The sequence below is a fragment of the Chrysochloris asiatica genome, unplaced genomic scaffold, assembly GCF_000296735.1.
Source record: "Chrysochloris asiatica unplaced genomic scaffold, ChrAsi1.0 scaffold00193, whole genome shotgun sequence".
Classification (NCBI taxonomy): domain Eukaryota; kingdom Metazoa; phylum Chordata; class Mammalia; order Afrosoricida; family Chrysochloridae; genus Chrysochloris; species Chrysochloris asiatica.
In genome coordinates this window covers 3,747,238-3,753,240 of record NW_006408711.1, presented here as the reverse complement: position 1 = coordinate 3,753,240, position 6,003 = coordinate 3,747,238, and the positions used below count along the sequence as shown (strand labels likewise).

Below are 6,003 nucleotides of genomic sequence, written 5' to 3'. Positions count from 1 at the left end.
AGAGAAAGTCAGCTCCATCCAGAACATTCTGAGGTGGGACATTCCCATTTGAAAGGACAAGCAGACCAGCATGGAACAGCTAGAGGAACGGAAGATACTTCTTGAAAAAAAGACTAGCAGGAAAATTACAAAATAAAAATAGTCGTCTGGCTACGACAAGAACAAGCAAGTTGTTCTTCGCCAGGGAACCATCGAGTCAAGCAATCAAGTCCCTTCAGGATAAGCACCCCTCCAAGACTGAAATAAGACTACTGGCGACCACATTGGTCAGCTGGTGAGTGAAGAGGAGGAAAGCCAGCAATGAAGATATGAGCTGAGTTCAACCACGTTCCATAGATTCCCATCAACCTGGAGGTGAGAAAGAGAGGAGAAGGGGCTGGTTGGTCCTAAGTGTGGTGATACCCGGGGACTCCTGAGCCCATGGACAAGGACATAGCCATGGAGGTCTACAGCTGAGAGTGAAACATCCAGCTGATATGAACTGAGGGGAGATGCACAGGAATTGTAGATATCGTCATTCGACCTAGCCTTGATGGTTTGATGATCAGATCTTGACTAAAGGAAGAAGAAGAAGAAAAAAAAAACTGATAAAGGAAACAAGTGTAAATTACTACAATTTGATGAGCTTGACCTATATTTATAGATGTAGTAGCTTAAAATATCAATTGAGAGAGGAGGAGTCTTCAAATAAAATATCAATCCTATCCCGCTATGAGTCGGAACCGACTCCAAGGCACACCATCATCATCCCCTCTGTGTACAGACTTGATAAGGATGGGCAACTTAGACATTGGCTACCTAAAATGGGGTGTGTGTGTGTAATAAATGCACAAAGTGACTGGCTTACAAGTTTTCAAGAGGGAGTTTAGTTTCAGAATGTGGGGGAGGGTGGACACCCCACCCCCACCCCCACTGAATAGTTTTCATCTTGTCTGGATAGATCTGGTGAAAGGAGCTGGGGATAAGATTCTGATGATTAAGTAGTGAATAATTGTTATGATTAATTGTGATGGTCACAACTGTAAAAGTAGAAGTTTTCTAACAAAAAGGGAGTAGTTACTCTTACAGTCTAGGAACAGAGGACCCTAGGTCCATCAAGGGAGAAGAGCATGAGCAGAATGTGGGGTCCTATCAGGCGAAGCAGTGACACCAGAGATGGAGGCAGAGATAAGGACATGGAAAGATAGAGTGAGCAGCTGAGGACTCTAGACTCATGGAAAGAGAAAGACTGTGTGCAGGTGTCCAGGAGACAGGCTTGCAGAATGTGCCCTTTGGTTATTTAAATGATTATATATGTCCCTGAGTGGTTTTGTGTACACTCCCCACCCCTTCTCCTGGCAAAACAGAACAAAACAAAAAAACCCCACAGGGAATAGAAGCAAATACTGTTGACTGATGATGTATAGGAGGTTGTAATTATTGCAATGAAACGAGTGTAAAACTGATATTCTTTCATGTAAATGATCACTCAATTCACAATAAAACCTTATTTAAAACAAAATAAAAAACAACAGGTCTAACAAATTGGATTGATTAGTAATAATAATAACAAAGAGTTTTTGAACCTCCTCAGTCCACTCGCTTATGCTTGGCCCCTTCATCCTTCGCACCTTGTCTCTGGAAACGCAGCCCGCAGACTCGACATATCTGTTGCGTGTTGGATGCCAGTGGCCACGGTACGTTAGAGGCAAAGGGCCTGTCACAGGACCTGAGAAGCAGTGTTTTTGCAGCCGCCCGGTGCTACCCCACTTCCGGACTCAGCATGTAGGTGCCAGGCGGCTGCCATGAACTCTGGATCCATGAGGTTCCACAGCAAAGGACGTTTTGAGGCAACTTGAAGAATTTCTCAGCAAAGACATCAGTTATCTTATTTCAAAGAAAAAGGAAGCTAAATTTGCGCAAACCTTGAATGGCATTTCTCCCGTACCAAGTCCAGAATCTGCATATACTGCAGAAATTACTTCACTTCATCCCAGCCATGATGGAAGCTCATGTAACGCTCCAGACTCAGTGTTTAAGCAGAGGAAAATTACTAGTTGAAAAAAGCTATCAAGGACCATGATTTCATCGCTTCAAATAGTATATTATCAAATGCTTTAACATGGGGAGTAAAACTTCTTCATATTTATGATATTAGATATTACATTGAACAAAAGAAAAAAATTATGTTTACTCAAGAAGTCAAGCACTACCATGAGAGATGTGGGGAAAAGAGTTTGTACTCAGAAAACAAGAACAGGTAGACTCAAAAAACCTGTTGTAAAAATGGAAGATATGTGTCAACTTTATAAGCCATTTTATCTTTGATTGACCAACATGCCGTTTATAAATCATTCTATCCAGAAGCCCTGCAGTCCATTTGGTGTGGATAAGTCATCTAGCATCCAAAAGCAAAGTCAAACTAAGAATCCAAACCTAAGATGGTGATAAATATGATGGAACCCCAGTTCAGTTCCATTTGAAAAAGAAGGAAAAAAACAAAAAGGATACTGTGAATGTTGCTTGCAGAAGTATGAAGATCTTGAAACTCATCTCTGTGAACAACACAGAAATTTTGCACAGAGCACCCAGTATCAAGTTGTTGGTGATATCGTATCTAAGTCAGTTTTTGACTTTATGGAGTATGAAAGGGACACACATAAAAAGAATGAAAATACAGTGTTGGATCCATTTTGCCTTTTAACTACATGTTCTAAGGAAGAATGTGCCAAAAGAAAATCTAGAATTGCCACATATCCCTCAGACGGACTTCAGGAAAAATAATACACAGATGATCGAGCAGAATTTTCTGTATAAAGAAACCCAGGAACCTGAACAAGAGCTTGGGTTTATTACAGAACCCATCACCTATTGTTCAAGTGAACAAAGAGGACTTGATGAGAAAGATACTAGTAAATATTCTATATTAAATAAGCTGAAAATCACATGAAACAATTTTTCACAGCTTCCTTCACATAAAAATAAACAGGAATGTATTCTTGATGCCCATAAATTAATTATGAGTGAAAATAACGTGGAAGAATTAAAGGTGAATCCCTGTCCATGTAGACTATAGATATCTAAACAAGTTTCCAGTTTCAATAAGGATAGTAGTACATCTCCACTAAAAAGTCCAATACTGCCCTTTTTTCATCAAAGGATTTGAAGGAAAAGAACTTTAGTTCAATTTTTGGTCATGATTCTGATCTGATAGCAATAAACAGTTCACAAGAACACCTAACAATTTAAGCTAAGACTCCATCCCGTAGCCCTTCAAAAGAAACCAATGAATGCAACCCCAAGAATATGGATAGTTTACCTCCTAGTAAAATCCACCGGAAAGTGAAATTATTACTAGGAAGAAGAAAAAAAGAAAATCTGGAACCAAATTTTGAATTAGATAAGAAAAGACCTGAATTTCTTATCACACAAGAAGAAAACAGGATCTGTAGTTCACTAGTGCAATCTCTACTGGACTTATTTCAGACTAGTGAAATCAGAATTTTTGGGTTTCATAAATTAGCCTGAAAACAGTGATACATGTGATGCTTTAAATATTTGGGAAGAAGAAAATTCAGATAATCTGTTGTCAATGTTTTTTTCTTTCCCTTCAAAGTCTACATTTACTGGCTTTTAGTTACATTTTACATGAAATTTTTATAAATATGTATAAAAATTACTAAGATGTTCTTGCCAACTTTGTTTACAGAACATGTAAATATTAATAATAAAGTTAATCTTTACATTTATGTGTATATATATATAGTAAAGTCAGAAGGTGCTCCCATCAGCTTGATAAGAAGAGTTGTGAGGGAATCCATCCTGTTTGTTTGGTCTCCACTGCTTTTGTTCTTTCCCATGCAGAACATAATGCCCTTTTCTGTATGTGCTGAAACATATCTTTACACATTCTCTTAAGCTTAGAGAATGTTGTTTTGGGAACACAGTACTTGTGAGACTCCATGATTTTCTGGTGTCTTCATCAATAGAATATTACTGTGGGCCTAGTTTGTCAACAGCTGTGACCAGCTCAGAATTCTCTCCTGTGTGCCTCTTTCAAGCACATAAAAGCTTGTTTGCTTGGGGACTGTTGTTTTTTACTGTGAGGTAAATTTGAAAACATTGTTCATATCTCCATCCCCTCTCTTTACTCTTGTCAGTTTGTTTAACTGTGGTGGCTTGTGTGTCCCTGTGATGCTGGAAACTATGGCGTCATTTTTTAAATAATGACACAGTCACCCATGATGGACAGGTTTCAGTGGAGTTTCCAGACTAAAATAGCCTAGGAAGAGGGAGAGGTGTATCCCTTCTGAAAGGTCAGCTGCTGAAAACTTTATGAATAGCAGTGAAACATTGCTTTAAGGAGCCAGCTGCAAATTGATAAAATATTGAAGTGCTTAACCCTTTACATAAAGCCTCATCATTTTGACCATAATGATTTGTGGTTTTAGAGATAAATTCTTTGCCACCTTGACTTCATCACTTACTTTCAGGGATATGTTGTTGTTGTTAGGTACCATCGAGTTGGTATCGACTCATAGCGACCTTATGCACAACAGAATGAAACACTGCCCAGTCCTGGGCTAACCTCACAATTTTTGCCACTCTTGAACCCATTAGTACTGCCATATTGCCAATCCATCTCACTGGGGGTCTTCCTCTTTTTCTTTGACCCGCCTCCTTACCAAACATGATATCCTTCTCCAGTGACTGGTCCCGTCTGACAATATGTCTGATGTATGAAAGATGAAGTTTAGCCATCCTGGCCTCCAAGGAGCACTCTGGATGTTTTTATTCCAACATGGATCTATTTGTCAAAATACATCTCAGTTCTGTTTTTTAATAAATAGGTAAAATCACAATTCCTTTACAGTTCTTATAAGAATTAGACACTATGTATGCAATATAAAATGCTTGTCACATAGTTGTAGCTAAGTGCTGTTGAGTTAGTTCCCACTCATAGTGAACCTGTATAGGGTCTTTGAGGAGTGACTGGTGAGTTTGAACAATAGACTTTGAGGTTCAAACTGACCTTCTGGTCAAGTGCTTATCATACAGCACCACACCAGGACTCCTGTCACATAGTAGTTGCTGAATGAAGTGGTAATAAAAACAGAATCTCTGAAACCTCTGGGTTTTTTTGTATTTATTCTTTTTACTATTGCTTTAAAAGTGTTCTAGATGGCAAAAGAAGAGCACTCATTTAAAATTTATGTATTTTGGGTAAGATACTGCAAAATCTCAAAACGTGGGTGTGAGAGAGTTTTGTGTGACTATATGTTGTCCATTGCACCCCTTAAAATTTTAATTTGTTGTATATGTCATGTATATAGTGTAGTAGTAAGTTCATATCACATGTAAGTGAGTATATCAGTGATATTAACTCAATTGTTTTAATTTTTTTAGCTTATGACCAAAAAGGTTTGGACATCACTGATAAAAACTGCTATATCAAATACGACATGAAAATTTTCACTGACTCCAATTTACCTTCCTAGCATTTGTCTTATTAAATGCTTGACCAGGGGCTTGAAATTTAGCAAGATTAAAAACTAAGGATCAGTTTTAGATATTTTGGGGCATTTTATTTTATTTTTACCCTATATATCTTTGATAGTAATTTTCAACCTAGTGCAATAATAAATCTTGGCTTTTACTTTCTGTTTGCTAATTTTAGGACTTAATGTAGTTTGGGAAGTAAAGATACCAGAATAAAAGAGAACCCACCAGTCTCACTAGGTTTTTGAGGTTTACATCTGTGAACTTTTTCTTGTACACTCAGGATATTTCAGGTTAGGGACTTCTGAACTGTGCAACAACACATTTGCTGAATATTGCATTTGCAGAATCTATTTGCGCTTCAAATGAGGTTGTGTTCTTGGCAATGGTTTTTAGTCATGTCTTTTAAATTAAAAGTATGATACCATTTTACCCTGCAGAGCTTTCTATTTTTCATGCTGTAATTCTTTCAGAGAATATCAGAAGGATGTTTACCTGTGCTTTATTGACTACGCAAAGGCTTTC

The 6,003-nt window shown here is 37.9% G+C and overlaps 1 pseudogene; it reads left to right on the top strand.

The window, feature by feature from the left end:
- Positions 1 to 1,584: 1,584 nt before the first annotated feature.
- Positions 1,585 to 3,616, top strand: LOC102826570 (annotated as a pseudogene).
- The last annotated feature ends 2,387 nt before the right edge of the window (positions 3,617 to 6,003 follow it).